A 19,288-nucleotide genomic window follows, 5' to 3' on the forward strand; every position below is an offset into this window, starting at 1 on the left:
AAGTCTGCAATTGTAAGACACCTCGATCATCTGAAGGGCAAGATCGATTTTTATTTTGAAGATGAAATGACAAAATTTGAGCCTGAACAATGGGTTACAAATCCCTTCAGTACTGATATTGTAGAGAGATTTAAAATATCGTCGATCAGGAACTGATTGACGTTTTGGAAGGTTCGAGTTTCAAAAACTTATTTGTACGTTTACAGCTAATTGAATTTTGGTCTCACGCTCAAGACAAATATCCAACAATTTCCCAGCTAGCACGGAAAACATTACTGCCCTTTAGTACATCCTATTTGTGCGAGACAGGATTTTCTGCAATGTTAGCTGTAGAAACAAAATTCCGTAATAGGCTGGAATTGTCACATTCCTTTAGGTTGAAACTAACAAACATTAATGTTGATAGTAAGGGGAAGTTCACCGCTCCGAAAAAAATAATTACATTCCGATTTTTCTAAAAAAAAATTGAAAAAATGTATGAAAAATAAAAAAAAAAACACTTTTTTCCTAATTTTTTAAATAAAATTCACGTGAAAAAATATTATTAGTACGCTGAAGTCTTTTTTTACACGGTTTTTTTTACGCGGTTTTTTTTTTACACGGTTTTTTACACGGTCTTTCGCGATTTACACGGTACGTTTTTAACGATTTCTCGACAACGAAAAACCTATCGACTTGATTCCAATCACATTATCCGTTTCAAGCTATAGGTAATCGAATGGCATACTTAAAAAGAATCACAATTTTTGGTGTAAATACAGAAATTTTTAAAATATGTCTTTAGTTACAAATGGCATCAAAATCCGATTTTTTTTAAACATTTAAGCATGCGAAAAATCAAAATCCCGTAGGTTTTTTTTTACACGGTTTTTTACACGGTATCTCCCGTGTAAAAAAAGACCTGAGTGTAAATCATCATGGCATAAAGTTAAACTCAAAAAACAACTTATCATTGACCTTTCGGTTTTGCTGAGAGTTCAATTTGTTTCATGATGAGATAGAAAAAAAAAAAAATATATGTTAATTTTCGTAGGAATCTAAAAAAAGCTGATTATCTTGAATTTTGAGAAATTTTCCCAAAATTTTCAGAAAAATTAAAACGTGCCGAAAAGAAAATGTGTTCGAGGCGGTAAACTTCTCCTTAAAGAGGTCCTTATCAAAAATACACTGCAAGCTCACCCTTCACAAACTCCTTATTTTGAATAACGTGTTTCGACGATTAAAAATCGTAATAAAAGGCCATCTAAATGTTCGAATAACCAAACTTTTGATTCTTCAAAATATCACGCTGGGCCGCGGAAATCTAAATGCTCTCTAAGTGGGTCGTACTCTCAAAAGATTGAGAACTTTTGATCTAGGATATCTAGTGCCTTCCCATTTTCGGCAACACATGAGTTTTGTCTTCTTTGTTTTTATGAAAAGACCAAAAACGTCAAGGAACTGTAGATACTTCTTTAAAACATCAAATATAGAAATGAACATTCATAGCTCTGGGAACTAGACAACTTTTCTTCAAGATCTAGATTTCTAGATCACAGTCAAAGCAAAAATCTCATTTTTCTGGAGTGAAGAAAATTTTTCAAGATGGAAAAATTACAGATGAATAAAATGTTACATGCATTTTGGACTTATAATATCGGTCATGAAAAGAACTGTAAGATTTCGGGATTTATTTAAGAGATTTTGAACCATTTTTTTAATGCTTAAAATTACTTAAAATTCTAGAAGTCACTTAAATTTATAAAATGGTGCTTCCTGGGCTTATGTTCAATATTGTGGAGGCCTGATATAGAATGTGACGTAAATTCACAGTCCTAGAAATATTAAAAGGCTTGTGAAACATGGAAAGTCCGGTTAAAATACAATACATTTAATGGACTCCGAAAATAACTCATGATTCTGCGACATGATTATATGCTCGCTGCTTTGGCAAATACTTAAGTTACCTGGCTTCTGCAAACTTCTGGTCTTTGAACAAAATTCTAGAGCTTGAAAATTTTCCTTGAGAACGCAAGCACGAGAACACGAAGTTTAATTGCGACTAATTTATTATTATTTTTTCAAAATCTTAGAAAATGTTTGGGATTCTTTGACATGTTTGGGATTCTTTGACATTTCACCGATATATTTTTTTTCATTTGCCTCATATACCTCTACCCAACGGCGCCGGTGGTGTAGTGGTAAGCGTGATTACCTCTCACCCCAGCAGGCCTGGGTTCAATCCCAGCCGGCGCCGCCGGGCTGTTCTGAGGCATAACATCTCTGATCACGCCTTCCTTCGGATGGGAAGTAAAGCCGTTGGTCCCCGGTTCATGAGTTGATGGGTCGATAGGTAGGGTCCAGGTGTGGGAGCTGCCTTCCTGGCACGTCGGTAGCATTGCACAGTGGTACAGAATGCAGATTTAGCTGGAATGATATGTTTTGAGCTTGAAATTGAAACTTTAGACTAAAAGTCTCTTCTACAAAGTTGTTCCTTATAGTTAGGCCCTCATTTTTATGACATTGAATTCTAGGGTGGTTCCTATTATCATTAAAATCAAAAATCTAACTTTTTTGTTTGAATAAATTAAGGTATACATTCTTCGGCAAAGTTATAGCTGAGCTAATTTCAAGCAACTGTGGTGAAAATAACTTTTTTGTATCTCTTGAATTGGCCAATTTAGAGCTATTTTCTTGAATTGAGTTCGGGTGGCTCTCAAAAAAACAGTTTTTTTGCTCTATTTTTCTTATTTCGAATTTCTCAGCAAAGGTGTCTTCAGATAACTTTTAGATCTTAATAAGGCGCAAATTTTTGCTGCACAAAGCTTGTCAATATCTTTCGCCGATCAAGAGTTATTGATTTTTTTATACTAAAATTATGCACTTTTCAAATGTTAATATCTTTGGTTGGGGCAAACAAAAAAAAAAGTTTTTTTGCAGCATTTGAAAGGGCGTATGTTGTTCTCAATAATATGAAAAAAATGGAGGTATGTTATTTTTTAAACTCGTATAAAATCAATTTGAATTTATTCATATTTTTTACTATATTTGACTATATCTTTTTTATTAGAAGAGATACAGGCAACAAATTCAGCTATAAAACATTCGTCTTAAAGAGTTTCAAAAGTCTCTAGAAGATAACTTTCATGAGAATTTTCAAATAAAAAAGTTATTGCTAAAAAACTATTTTTTCCAGGAACACCCTAAGTCAACTCCGAAAAATTACTCTAAAATGAGAACGTTAAGAGATAGAAAAAAATTTTCTTCGACAAAGTTGCTTGCAAGTAACTTAACTACAACTTTTTCGAACAACACATGTTCATATTTTGTAAAACAAAAAAGTTAGTTTTAAAAATTCCCTAATTTGAGGACCACCCTGACGTCTGCAAACACCAAAAGAAGGGAATTTTTAAGAACAAAAACTTCTTCGAAGACACTAAATGTCCAAATATTGAAACAAATGTACTAGCACATTTTATATAAATTTGTCATTAGAGTGGTCCTATGAAATCCATCTTTTGACAATAACTTTTTTATTTGAAATTTATCATGAAAGTCATCTTCTAGAGACTTTTAAAACTCTTTAAGACAAATGTTTTATAGCTGAATTTGTTGCCTGTATCTCTTCTAATAAAAAAGATATAGTCAAATATAGTAAAAAATATGAATAAATTTAAATTGATTTTATACGAGTTTAAAAAATAACATACCTCCAACTTTTTCATATTATTGAGAATAACATACGCCCTTTCAAATGCTGCAAAAAAACTTTTGTTTTGTTTGCCCCAACCAGAGATATTAACATTTGAAAAGTGCATAATTTTAGTATAAAAAAATCAATAACTCTTGATCGGCGAAAGATATTGACAAGCTTTGTGCAGCAAAAATTTGCGCCTTATTAAGATCTAAAAGTTATCTGATGACATCTTTGCTGAGAAATTCGAAATAAGAAAAATAGAGCAAAAAAACTGTTTTTTTGAGAGCCACCCTAACTCAATTCAAGAAAATTGCTCTAAATTGGCCAATTTAAGAGATACAAAAAAGTTATTTTCACCACAGTTGCTTGAAATTAGCTCAGCTATAACTTTGCCGAAGAATGTATACCTTAATTTATTCAAACAAAAAAGTTAGATTTTTGATTTTAATGATAATAGGAACCACCCTAGAATTCAATGTCATAAAAATGAGGGCCTAACTATAAGGAACAACTTTGTAGAGGAGACTTTTAGTCTAAAGTTTCAATTTCAGGCTCAAAACATATCATTCCAGCTAAATCTGCATTCTGGACCACTGTGCATTGGTGCTCAGCACGGAAAACAAGATCGACGGAAAAAACAAACCAAAGGAAATATACCTCTACCCGTCATACCGTCACCACCTAGATCCAAAGTGCAACCTCGCATAAAAAATGAATTTGTTGTTTTTACCGATAATCGCACTTCGCATCCAGGGCATTATTCATCTCGTATGTCCAGTCAGCTGTTTGTAGTCCAAAGTCGAATGTGTTCTGTTTGAACTTGATGACATAAATTTGCTTCGTCTATCCACCCTCTCGCGGGACGTTGGCCCTTATGGCTGTGTCCACAGGCAAGGAAAACATAATTAAATTTTATAATCTAGACAAATAAAAAAAAATGGCAATTAATGTCTTGATTTTTGCGTGTCTTGTCCCACGTCTCGATGAGTCTGAGCGTCACTTAATGGTCACCATAGCCGGTCAAACTCCACACGAATCTAGAACCGCACTACCGTTCGTACTGGCTACTTCGTTCTGATGAGACAACAAAACCGCACCCCCAATCTCCTCCCGTTATCGTATCCTTCGACCATGTACCCTTTTACCTCAGATAAGCTGCGAATATTCGGCCCAACTCCTACCAGACATAGCATTTAGTGAATTTTGTTAAACACAATGAACAATGAATTATTGGCTTCGAAATACTAACGCGATTGAGCCTTCCAAATAAACGAACCAGATAAAAAATTCTCCATCACGAAGTTGCAAAAAATCAAAATACTTGTGATTCCGTCAACTCGACTTGGACAGTCTGTTCGTAACAGTCTAATTATTAAAGAAACTAGCTAACTCTAATTTGTTACTGTCGTGATTTTTGGTTGTGTAGCCGTGTGCTCTGACGAATACGTGGTCTTGCTGGTCTTCCGTCGCGATCCGTTCTTTGTATGTCGACCCTAATGATACTGATGCTGCTGCTGTTTTCCAAGCGAATACCGTTTGCTTCACCGTCCGATAGTGGAATCAGTTTGAGTCTAAGGCAACCGCCTTATATACGATCGCTTGATGGGGGAAACCTTGACCCCGGAGCTGTTGCTGCTGTTTTCCAAGCGAATACCGTTCGCTTCACCGTCCGATAGTGGAATGAATTTGAGTTTAGTTTAGTTTAAATGATCTTTATTTAGTTTAACTTGGACGATTACCATATAAATTTTTACTAAGTGATTTAATTGCTTTCTTCATCTTTAGGTATGGGCAAAATTTAAAATTTGTTTTACAGGATTAGTCCTAGACTTAGTACACGGTCGACCACCTTGGTGGGATTGGTTTGTTTTGTTTTTAGAATTTGAAGAGAAACTACTTAATACTACTATTTACAGCTTAAAACTAACCTACTCTACTATATACACTTAACCTACTATGTACAAATTGCTTATTAAAGCATGTTCAGAAAGATTGCATTTTTGAATAAATTTAGTTGTCATATCATCAATTTTGGAATCTACTTTGGGAATTTCTGCCTCTTGATGGAGGTCTGCTATTCTTGTGTCGAATGGACGATCTAGGATCATCCTCAACACTCTATTCTGTGCAACCTGGATTTTGTTCCTGTGGGTCTGAGCGCACGATTCCCACACCGGGGCGGCATAGAAGATCGCGGGGGCTATGATCTGTTTGTAAACAGCCAGTTTGTTTTGCCTTGAGAGGCGGGATCTGCGGCAAATGAGCGGATACAAACACCTAACCAAGGCGGAGCACTTAACTAGGGTTTTCTCTATGTGCGAGCGGAACAGGAGCTTCTCATCGAACAACATCCCGAGATAAGTAACATCAGTGGACCACTCGACCCTTGTACCATCCATTATTACGGTACAGGAGGGAGACGGTTTAAGTTTTAATGATTGTCTGTGAAGGAACATGATCGCTTGGGTTTTCGAGGCGTTGATTTTGATTTTCCACGTGGTGGCATAATCAGTAAAGGTGTCAAGGCATCGTTGGAGCTTGTTCGTAATTTCACGAGGCATCCTACCCTTGACGGCTATCGCGGTGTCATCTGCAAACAGAAAGAACACGCAACCGTCTCCTAGAGGAGGGATGTCCGACGTGTAGATGCTGTAAAGCAGTGGTCCCAGCAGACTCCCTTGCGGAACACCTGCTGGGATCGGAAATTGTCCCGAAAGGGAACTATTCAACGACACCCTGAACGACCTTTGCTGGAGATAGTTACGGGTGATTTTCACAAGGTATGGTGGAAAGTTGGAGTTACAAAGCTTGTATATAAGTCCGTCGTGCCAGACATTGTCAAACGCCTTTTCGACGTCTAACAAGGCCATGGCTGTGGACTTGGATACAGCTTTGTTACTCCGGATGTTATTCATCACCCGCACTAGCTGATGATTGGTGGAATGCCCCTTACGGAACCCGAACTGTTCCGGAAGAAGAATGTCATGTTCCTCCACAAACTTGTTTAGTCGGCTGAGGATCAATTTTTCGAACAGCTTGCTCAGCGCTGAGAGCAGGCTAATCGGTCTGTAGCTTGACGGTAGTGAAGGGTCTTTCCCAGGTTTGCGGATCGGGATGATTTTTGCCACCTTCCAGATGCTTGGAAAGTAGTGCAGCTCCAAGCATCTGTTGAAGGTGGCAGCTAGCAGCGAGTGCACCCTCGGGCTGAGATTTTTCAACGCTAGGTTGAATATTCCGTCAAACCCGGGAGCCTTCATGTTCTTACTGTATTTCAGCGCTGAGCAAATTTGTTCCTCTGTAATCCGTTCTTCTGGAGGGACGGCACAAGGGGAGGCATCTAACGTCAGGACGCACTGCGCAACCTGGTTCTCGAGTGGACTTGGGATTTTAGAGCCAAGCAAATGCGACTGGGCAATGATGAATTTGAGTCTAAGGCAACCGCCTTATATACGATCGCTTGATGGGGGAAACCTTGACCCCGGAGCTGTTGCTGCTGTTTTCCAAGCGAATACCGTTCGCTTCACCGTCCGATAGTGGAATGAATGCTGACTCGAAGGCAACCGCCTTATATACGATTGCTGGAAGGGGAAAACCTCGACTATTTACTCTTCTTCTTGTATTGTCGTCCCTCCCAACTTAGAATCAGGGAAACAAGGAATTTCTTATTCAGATCAATGAGTGATTATTACAACTCCGAATAAATCAATTGATATAAGTCAAACTATAATATTTATTCCGAATCACTGATTTACGAATTAGTATTCCACATCACACCTCTACAGTTACCACATCAAGCTGTGATTTGATGTGATTTTTAAAAACAAATTCTTTACACTCAACATTGGTCGTAAAAACATAACACTAGTGACTAAATTTTAAGAAATAGTGACTAAAGTGGAAAAAGTAACTTTTTAGTGTATAACTTGAAATAGCCACACGCTATCAGTCCTGAATTTGTCTTCACAATTTGGCGTTGACCTTGCGGTGTGTTCCACATTTTGCATTACTTATTTAGTATCTCCATCGTTAAATAATAACCAATATAAAATAATAAGATTTGCTTACATAGGGGAAATGGCGGCTTCGGGTATACATTTAAGCATTTTCGTCAGGGTGTTAATAAAGTCCCTAAGCACTGCAAAAAATATTGTCGACTATTTATTAAATCAAATATTTAAGCAATTTTAGAGGTCATCTCTGACAGAGGCTTTCCATTTTGCCGTTCAAATATATTCAAAGAAGAGCGGTACAGTGGGGATTGTGCTTAGTAGGACAGAAATACGATTAAAACCACTATTTATGACCGTTTCATAGAGCGAATCAAAAACAGAATTTATTTAAATCTGCTCGTTAGAAACGAATGTTTAACCGAACGCTGCTAACACACCAACACAAATTTCGACTTCTCATCAATGTGCGGGAATTTTTGCCTGTCGTAAGCTGTAAACATATGAAATCCTACCAGTCATGTCTCTGTCAGCTCCAATCCCACCAACTAAGACGTATAATCTGCGCTGTTAACAGTCAATTAAATTTGATCGTCATGCGCGATATTGCTTTCGCCTGCCAATATCCAAGCGCCATCAAGAGCAGCTTTATCGTTTAATATCCGCGAGTGTCAGCAGTGGCAAAGATAAACCTTCCACGGGATATGTATGTCATTGCCATAAAAGCCCATTTACCGGTACTCGTTTCCGCCCTTTCCGCGTGTCAATCCCCACGAACAATGTCTTTTTACATGCATCGAATGTGCATCTTACCGAACCCATTTTTTCCCTCAGTTGGATATCCCGTTTGAATGGCTCACGGAAACGACCACCGAAATCCTTTTTATGGCCCTCGGATCCTTTTTCCAGGACCGTAAAAATGATGAAGAAAAATTCAAACATTCGTAGCAACGACGACGAACATTTGATAAATTTGCTCCTAATAGTCGTCGAAGGGGAAAAGCCCATTTAAAGCATTAAAATTTTGAAACTGCACATAAAGCATTCTCTCAAATTGCGAGCCAATATAAATGTCTACCCACTAAACCTCCAGCAGTCCACCAAAAAGCAGCAGTCGTATGTACCTTGTGGGAGGTATCCGTGGTAGGCACTCAACGAAGCGATAAAAATGTTCTGCCATCACTATCACCATCCGACAAAACGCAACCAGTTCCTATGGTCGACTATGCCGAGGTGAGGAGGTGCTGCTGGGGGACGTTTCGTTTATGTCTCCGTGGACAACCGGTACAGCATCCGTCAAATTCGGCACGAGAAATGGTGGGACTGAGGAAGAGCGTTCACATTTTTAATATTGAACCCAAAAAATTTTATTTTATGGCATGAATTTTTAAACACACTCTAGACCGGAACGCATGTTGACACATTTTGGTGACTTTTCGTTGAATTTCAGCCTCATTGGCTTGTTCATGTTTTATATAAATAAAGGTGCGATGATTTCATGAAACCTTTTCTCAAGGGGCCATTTATTTTTGCAGAGATCGAATTTTGTAAAACTTATCTAAGGAGCGCATAACGTCACTAATAAATAATTTAGTCTGGGCTATTTTTTTTACAAGAATGGCACTATTTCAGTGGTAACAAGTGATAAATATAGCGGCGCCGGTGGTGCAGTGGTAAGCGTGATTATCTCTCACCCCACCAGGTCTGGGTTCAATCCCAGTTGGCACCGCCGGGATGTTCACTTTCAACATACTTTTCAATTTTAATGTATGATAATTAACTTTAATCGAGTTCTTTACAAAAGAGCATTGATAGCTAAGACTTTATTTTTTTCAATTGGTATGTTGAAATCAGAAAACCACATTAAGATTACAAAAATATAGCTAACCAAAATTGGCAATACAAAAAAACATAAAATGTTGAATAACTCACTTAGCAGTCATTTCCGGCCCTATGTTTCATGGGATTTTTCTTAACTTTAAGAGACCTATCTACCCTGAAAATATGTAAAACCCGGAACCAAACACCCTGTATATCCGGGAGCGCGTTCCCGATGCTTTCACGAATATTTTTTTCTCTAGTCAGGCACACAATAACTAATTATCACTTTTCTTCTTCAAATCACTCTGTGCACCAAAGCAATGCACATCGCAAAAACCAAACAATAGATCAGCGATGCTGAGTCACACCGCCAACAAAGGGAAGCGAGAGCACACCAGGAACCTAAGCAACAGGTGGAAAAACTCAGCACAAACCATTCCAAATCGAATAAACGTGCTCGGGACACAGAACTATTCAAATGCGAGCTCTGAAAAACTACACGGCAGCGCAAATCAGCCCGGGCTAACAAATAAAATAAAATAAAATAATAGCACGCAGCGGAGCAGAAACACACAACCGTTCTTGACCGGGTCTCAAAGCGAACTATTAAAATGATAAAATGGCCTTCATTTTCCAAACTGACTTTAAAATGCCACAATGCCTTGCAATTTCATGAATGGCCTAAAAACATAAATAAAATTGATGATAGAACAGGCTTATAAATGTCCAAAAAAACTTAACAAATAACCCTTCCTTCACTTAAAATGTACACACTAAGATCGTTTCCCCGAAATCTGTGAAATTTCACCGAAATCTCAACAGCTAAACGTTATTTATTTATAATTATTAATTTATTTGATAAGGCTCAACCGAATTAACTTTACAGAGCCAAGGATTCTTGTTCACTATACAATACATTTTAAAACTATAGTCAAAAGGTACAACACAATAAACATTATATCTTCCGCTGTCCAATAAGCCTCCTCAACCAGAACGGGAGCCGCTTCCAGTGGTTTACTTGTATGGCAAATTCGCCAACGAGGGTCAGAGCGCTTCCATTGTAGCAATGGACGCAAAACGTGGTCAGCACTCACACATTCATCACGAAACGGTTGCTTTGCAAAGTCGACGACGCATCGACTGAAAGAACTGCTGATGAAGAACAATGAGGAGGACCACACAATGGTTGCTACCGAGTAAACGGACGATCGCGTAACACACATTGAGAGTGGTCTGCTTCTGTCGACAGCCGAGTGAAAACTGGCAGCTGACCGTTGTTCGGTAAACAGTTCGGGGATTTTTCACAGATTTCCTGTAATTTTTCACCGAATATCTGTGAAAAATTACAGGAAATTTGTGAAAAATCACCGAACTGTTTACCGAACGTTCACCTGTTGAGATTTCGGTAAAATTTCACAGATATCGGTAAAATAATCCTCATAGCCTATTCAGTTAAGGCACGGTATTACCAAGCCGGAGGTGGCGGGTTCGATTCCCGGTCCGGTCGAGGGCATTTTTCGGGTTGAAAATTTTCTCGACTTCCCTGGACATAGAGTATCATTGTGCTTTCCACACAATATACAAATTCATGCATTGGTATTGGCATCGAAAGCTCTCAATTAATAACTGTGGATGTGCATTTATAACGCTAAGTTAAGAGCACGCAATAATCTAATATGCACTAAGCAACAAGCTTGAAATGCGAATAAAAAGAAGAAGAAGACGGTAAAATAATCCAAGTGTGTAAGTGAAATTAAATTTCTTAATGATTTTTGAACGCCAAAATGTTTGGTTTTTATCAATCTGGTTGAAAATTTATTTAACTTAAAAACAAATTGAAATTTAAGCCGTTTTAACTATTTAAAATAAAAACCTAAAGAATTTTATTGCCATTAAGTTTAAATTATCTCAACATAATTTACTTTTAGAAAAAAAACATTGCACAAAATAAAAAAAAAAGTAGCTCGCGACCCATAGATGAAGCAACGCTGCATTCAGAACTTCCATGTTTCATAGATTTTGAGGAGTTGCTGGAGTTGTTATCTGCAGTAGGATAGCAAATTCACCCATCACCATTGATAAATCTTCCACAAAACCCAACAACACATGCAAAGGCAGACAAAAGATTGATTGCTCCATTTCGTTTGAAGATTATGCATTTAATTTTAAAATCTTTTGGCTGCATTCGGTTCTCAAAGAAACCACATCTTCACAGAATGTATAAGCTTATGCAGTATGGTAGTGAATCCCGGCATGGGATTGGCTGATAGTTGGAAACTCATTAATTAAAGACGATGCGTTTCAGGATTTATTTGCGTCCTTCTTGAACCAAGAGACAAAATATCCCAATCTTCATCCGAACCACAGAAGGTATTAAATCCGATCCACTTTCTGTAAGTACTGGTAGAGCTTCATGAATCATTAGTCTTTTCTCTGCCCAGAGTGGCTCGGTCTGTAAAATCGGTTGCAATCATTCTATAGCGCTTCTGTGCTAGATTACTGAGTCCACTAGTTTCAACCAGTGCAGCTAAATCTAATTAATTCACAACGAAAAAGACAACATCGTCTTTATTGCTATCACAAGACTAAATTGACCGACTTGAAAGGTAGGTTATGCCGTTTGTCAATGACAAATAACTCACTGACAGTGCTGCATTTTGATTAATTTACGGTACGCTTATTTGTTGCCTTAAAATCAATGTCGGTTATGTCAGCATTTCATCTAAAGACAGCGAATTTACGATGTTTCAAAGGACTTGGGAAATATAATCACCTCACTAATTTTTATTTATTTCAACAATCCGTTTCAATTAACTAAAAGTGATGAATGCATCAGCAAATTGCAACGGGTGAAAAGGCACCGTTTGACATTCATCCCATTCATTGATGGCCTTCGCAAAGTCCTCAAACTAAAACTTTAGAAAAACTGCATCAAAGTACTTTTCCTCTCGAGCCAAGTCTATTGTTGTTCATCGTCACACAATAAAGGACCGACCGACCGACCGACCAACCAACGAGGGACGAGCAACTTTGTACGGGAATCCTCTTTTCCACGCCAGTAATTAATAGTACTTACAAACCGAACGAGTGATTTTCTTTGGCATTCTTTTTGTTTCGCGCTTTGTTTACCCTCTCTGGGAGGCCACCCAGCAGAGTCCTTTCGGGCGCAAAACGTGTGCAAGCTCATAAAACTATAAAAAGCTTTCAATTTTATTGATGGTCTGTCGCTTTATATTTCTGCACCCACTTGCGTTCGCTCGGTTGGACATCCCGGCATTGGAGTTATTTATTTACAATTTACTTTGTTCGTTTTCATTCTCGGACACTACTGCCGTGCGAGGCTAGTCGGTTTTGTATATCCCACTGACTGTTTGCAGTACCTATAGTTGATGGAAAATTGTCATTGTTGATGACAAACATACCGCACCAAACTCGAAGCTCAAATGTTTCAGCTATTCCTCAGGTGTATATTGCATGTGCTCTGTCGAACCACTGACTGGCAAACATTTGTGTCACTGTTGATGGGAGCGATGTTCTCGGGGAAAGTTTAGTCGACAATACGTACCTGCAAATAAATAAAGCGAGAATACAAACTTTAGATTATGGAATGAAAACTGTCATGTATGTACGTATGAGTTTTGAGTTTTTGATTGACAGAAAATTATAAATTTTTATTTACTTTAATTTATTTGATTGCTTGATGCAAAGGGTAGTACACAGAATTCTCCAAACAGTAAATTGTACTGATTAATGCAAATCGCTCAGAAACCATCTTATAGAAATCACCACTACACCAAAAGAAAGACACATGCCTCCCTTAGAACGAATCATTAAACAATTGAACTTGTGGAATCGGACTTTCGATTTCCGGCAGTTTCCGGAACATACCTAATATTACATTACGAATCTGCTGAAAAATGAAAAATGTACAAATGATAATTTTATCAATGTTTTCTTGAAATAAATGTTTTTCCCAAACATAGTCGTCATAATCGAGTACCACTCGGTTCCAAATCGTTCTGCTTGAACCTATTAATAATTAAAACAGCGCTGCTGTCGTAGCTCTGCTCATCATTCTTTGCTCGACTGTTGAGCTGTTCAGTCCGTATTTTTGCTCGAGATCTCGTATTGATTTTGTTTCGTTTTGTTGCTGTGAACTTGCGTAAACGTGCCAATGAGACAGCAGCGGGCCTGTGAAGTTCCGCTCGTTGACCACACGCATGAATTGTCCCGCGACAACGGAGGACCGCTAACCACGTCTTGCCTGTCTGATGGCCAGTTTAAGAAATAGGAAGAATGACGGTGAGGCCAACCAACGACGATGAGAGCAGTGTTGCCAGATATTTATTTCTTTTGGTTCAGCCAGCGTCAATTGACAGCTCACCGAAAGGTGAGCATTTCACTATGCTCAGGGTGTATCCCACAGGGCCCTTCAAAGAAGGTGCTAATCAAGCCCAGCGTGTCGCAGGATGACGCCGGAAAACGGGTACAGCAAGCCAACCAGTATACAGTACTCCCGGAAGAAAATGGCGATGGTGACGCCGTTCCCATTGCAAAAAAAGAGCGGATTACCCCGCTTGTCACGCTGGTGAAGGATGTTGCCAAGCTAGGTGCCGAACTTTTAAAACACAAGCTGCTGCCTCGCTTCAAGCTGTGCAGCATCGGTACCAAAATCATGTGCTCCAGCCTGGAGGAGTTCAAAAAAATAGGATGTTTCCTGAAAGACAACAACGTGGACTTCTTCACGCATGATCTGCCATCAAACAAGTCACTAAAGGTGGTTTTGCGTGGATTACCGACTGAGGCCGTGTACCAGATGAACCGGCGTTCCAACAACAATACCGGCTTCCGTGACCAGTTGTTCCTGGTGCACATCACGAAGAGATCCACCAGTCTTGCGGCTCTGAGATCCAAAATCCGGGACCTGTTTCAGGTCATTATCAGTTGGGAGCATTACAAACCCCAACATCGTGATGTTATGCAGTGTATGAACTGCCTCTCCTATGGCCATGGCACCAAAAACTGCCATTTGAAGACAAACTGCAGTAAGTGTGCTGGAACTCACTCAACTGCGTCCTGTGAGCAAGTTGATGACATAGAACCAACATGTGTCAACTGCGATGGAAACCACCATCCTCCAATCGCGGATGTCCCAAGCGAGTGGAGTTCGTTAATATCCGTCAGAAGGCTACAATCAACAACCAGCTCGGTCACCTCCGTAATCATCGTTCGCCTCCTATACTCACGGAAGTCCAGTACCCAGCTCTCCAGCCCCGTCGACATGTTCCGAACCTAGCACCACTTCCGCTCAACAACCAACAAGCCAATCCCGTGAGTATCCAAATGGTTCCCAACAATCGGACAGTTCAGCATCGTCTCGCTGCTGCTGCGGCCCAGCCAATTCCAGGTTCATCCACCGCCCCTGGTTTATCATACGCTGACGATTCTCCGTTCACCTCGGAGGAACTTGTGACGCTCGTGGCCGAGGTCATCATCATCATGCGCACCTGCAAGACTCGAGCTGAACAGTTACATGCTGCCCTGTCCCTTGTCACTATGTATGGACCGTGAAGCCATCAAGATCGTAAATTGGAATGCTTGCTCCTTGAAGAGCAAAAACATCGAGTTTGTTGATTTTCTCGACGAACGGCACATCGCCATAGCCGTCATCACCGAGACTCACCTTAAGCCCGAGCTGAACGTCTTCCTTCCCGACTTTCGGCTCGTAAGGCTTGACCACACCAGCTCCGGGGGAGGGAGAGTGGCCATCGCTGCGAGACGGAACATCAGATGCCGGTTACTACCAAGCTGCTGAAAATTATCGAAGCTATCGGAGTTGAGGTGAGCACATCGCTTGGTCCAATCACCATCATCGCGGTCTACTGCCCCAAGCAAACCAACATTAGGGACGGTTCGGCCGCAGACCTCCGAAGAGACATCATCAAGTTAACACGACGGCGGCAAAATTTTGTCATCGCTGGCTACCTGAACGCCAAGCATCAAGCCTGGGGCAATAGTCGGCGAAACCAGAACGGCACAATCTTATACAACGATCTGCAAGAAGCCCACTACAACATGAAACATGTACATGTACATGTAGTCAACCTCGAGTTGAAAAACTTGAGTATTGACTTTTTCAACCATCTTACCCTTATATTCCACAAATTTATGGAGCTTGACTACTTCCCTGCATGCTGGAAGTTAGCCAAAGTGATTCCAATACACAAGCCTGGCAAAGAACCTACCAGTCCCAAAAGGTATCGCCCCATCAGCCTCTTGTCCTCCACCTCGAAGCTATTTAAAAAAAATTGATACTTAGCCGTCTGCTAGTGTTTTCAAATAAAAATAACATCTTTCTCAAAGAGCAATTCGGGTTTAGGAAAGGCCACTTTACCATCCACCAACTCGCACGGGCTACTAACATCATCAAGCGGAATAAGTCCGTTTCCAATACATCTGCCATGGCATTGTTGGACGTCGAGAAGGCATTCGACAATGTCTGGCATGATGGTCTAATGTATTTACAAGCTGCATCGATACAACTTTCCGATCTACCTCGTGAAGATCATCAAAAACTTCTTCTCAGGCAGATCATTCCAGGTCTACTTGAACAATGTCCCCTCTGATACATTCAACATTGCTGCAGGGGTCCCTCAGGGTAGCCTGTTTGGGCCTATCCTATTCAACATCTTCACGTCAGACGTTCCTCCCCTGCCGGGTGGTGCCATCTTCGCAGATGACACCTCCATCATCTATAAGGGTCGAGTGATCCGTGCTCTGGCGAGTAAACTGCAATCAGGCCTGGATGTTCTGTCTGACTATTCCAAGAGCTGGAAGATTTGTATCAATGCAGCTAAAACACAAACCATTCTGTTTCCACACTCGAACTCACCTCGGCTTGTTCTGCCTGCTAACGTCAAGATCCATCTTGATAGCACTCTCATTGAATGGGCGAGTGAAGTAGTCTACCTTGGTCTCACCCTCGATAGCAAATTGCTATTCCGATCCCATGTAGACATGACATCCACCAAGTGTAACATCTTGATCGCTATGATAAACAGGATAAACAGGAAGTCCACCCTGTCCGTCAAAAACAAGCTTGCTGTGAACAAGCAGATCATTCTGCCGGCTATTGAGTATGGTATGCCAATCTGGGAGAGTTGTGCTAAGTGCCACCACCTAAAGCGTCAGAGGATCCAAAACAAGATCCTCAGAATGATCCTTAACAGTCCACCGCGAACTCGTAATTCTGAGATTCAGCACCTGGCCGGTCTTCAAACACTCGAGGAGCAAAAGACTTCCACGCTGCAAAGGTTCACAGTCGCCTTTTGCGATCAAACCATCAGATCATTCGTGATTTGGCAACCTAGTTTCAGTAGTTAGGTAATACATAATTACAAAGAGTATTCACTTACGCTAAGAGATACACGTACCATTTCAACTTGCCCCGGTATACCTTAACTATGATGCTTACTATCAAAACAGGTGGAGAACCTGTATACGAGCTTTTGCTCTGACTTTGAAATTCAATAACTTAATCCTCTTAATTTTCAATTAATGTTGTACTAAGCACCTACACCTACACCTGTAAACCAAACGTTTGATTTGAGAAATGTCACAGTATCATTCTACGAACACGCTGTAAAGTACAAAATGATGATGCATAATAATTTTATTTTAGGGCTGTTCTCCAAATTGGAGAACGAATAGGTGCTTAAGCCCCGTATGATCATTATATCCATTCCTCCCCTACTTCGCTGGCATATTAACCAACATTTGGTTCAATATTGAAAGTACTGATCTTCTGATAGGGAAAAAACTGCCTGTTGCGTTATTATAAAATGCAACCTTCATTCTCTTCTCTGCTTCAGAGATCTAAGTCAAAACATGCATGGCGTTTTTGTGTACTACACGCTAACTAGAAAGTAGTCATTAATGGATAAAAAGACTTATTTTGAAGAAAAGTGGCTTAACTCATTGATGAGTAAATTTTTTACCCATTAATAAGTATCGGGATAAACTCAAAAAAATCAAATTACTGGTCACAGAAAAGAGGAAAAGAAGGTACAATTCGAAATCATCTAGAACACGTTTTACAGCTAAATTAAGTTAATTGCCTAAATTTGTTACTATACCTATCGTTTAATTAAATTGTAGTGATTTGTAGTGAACTAGCTACTGAAGTAGTTGGAGGTGGAATTCGTGAAAATATTGAATTTAATAACCCTATAACGGATGTTCAATAAAAAATTAGAATTTTTTCAGGTATATAGCTAGTAAAAAAAAAAAAAAAAAATTCAACGTGTTCAGTATTTTTTTATTAAAAACATAATGTTTATTCTTCAAAAAACCGTCGATGAATATTGGAGAAGGGGCCCTGGTCAGCCGTACGACGCAACTTAGTCGCGATGCTCTCACAAGAGCGCTGGACGGTATTGAAATCATCCTCATTTTTTATTGAACACCCGTTATTTGCTGAATCTAGATACTACAATTTGATCCTAAAATCTGAAAACCTACAATTTGTTCCTAAACGCTATATTTATACTTGATATACCCTAAGTAACTTGTAAGTAGCTCATTCTACATCGTTTGCGTGCCTAGCTAAAATAATAATTGAATCCCTAAATCTTAACTCTAGCAAAATCTTTGTTGAAAGAGTGACGGAAGATAATTCTCGGTTCGAAAAATCTCCCGCTCAGCCTCCTATCACTTTTCATGGAGGATTCTCTTCCTCCAGCGCTTTCTCCTTTGCGCTTTTCTCCTGCTGCAACTGGTCTAAGGATTCCTCCAGGCTGACTTCATTGGTACTTCCTTTTCCAGATTCGGATCCGGCATCACTCCTCGCACTATTCTTTCTGCTAGATGGTTTCTTTGGGACAGACTTCTTGGTTCCTTTTGGCACCTTCAGCATATTTGTGCTCTTCTAGCACGTCTACGGAACCTCCTTTACAGCTGGTGGCTTACCAGCATAACTTTAATGGGTCCACAAATCGCAGACATCACACTGGACCATATCATCTACGTGGTCATGGCCTTCACAAAGCGTACAGTTTCGATCGCTGTTCTGCACTTCACTCAACGGTGGTGTTGATCCCTCTGGCATTTTGAGGTTATATCCGATGTTGTTATTCAAGAATGTTCGGATTAATCAAAGAATCAGAGCAATCTCGTTTTGGACAGCTTGAAGCTGAAATAGGTTTTATTATGCTTATATATTAGATTATAGATTGGTTTAGATTTCATATAAGTTTAAATTAGACAATAAATCTAAGCAGAGCAATTTTTCAAGGTTTATGTATCAAAATTTAAAAAAAGTGTCCTAAACATGAATAATTTACGTCTAATTTATGGATCATGCCTATATTTTTAAATGCGCAAACTTGATTTTCTATGGATCACTTTCTTTAGTTTAAAGTAAGGTTGCTGAATGTGTTATGGGTCATTTGCAATATTTTTTTTTTGTTATTATAGAGGTATGGGTATGTTTATGGGTAATTCGTACAATTTCAAAGCTCATTCTTTAGAAATTAAGCAGTACATTTTTACAATTGTGTTGCTAAATTTTACACAAAATATGAATCATATTGATATTGTTTTATGGATCATTAACACTTTTTTAAGGATTTTCTCCGATGTTTTATGTTTTCCCAGCAAAATAGTTCAACATTGATCAACCCAATGTAGTTATGTAGGGAAAATTCTGTCAATTCTTAACCATTACATTAAATTTAAGTACACTATCTCATGCGTAATATGAACATTGGTTTGGTTATGCTAACATGATTTGTCACGAGTTTTGAACCATAACCGAAACATTGAAATAATAGAATTTTTTTAGATA

This window comes from Ochlerotatus camptorhynchus, unplaced genomic scaffold (assembly GCF_037179485.1).
Source record: "Ochlerotatus camptorhynchus isolate MF236.1 unplaced genomic scaffold, CSIRO-AGI_Acam_v1.1 ptg000649l, whole genome shotgun sequence".
Lineage (NCBI taxonomy): Eukaryota > Metazoa > Arthropoda > Insecta > Diptera > Culicidae > Ochlerotatus > Ochlerotatus camptorhynchus.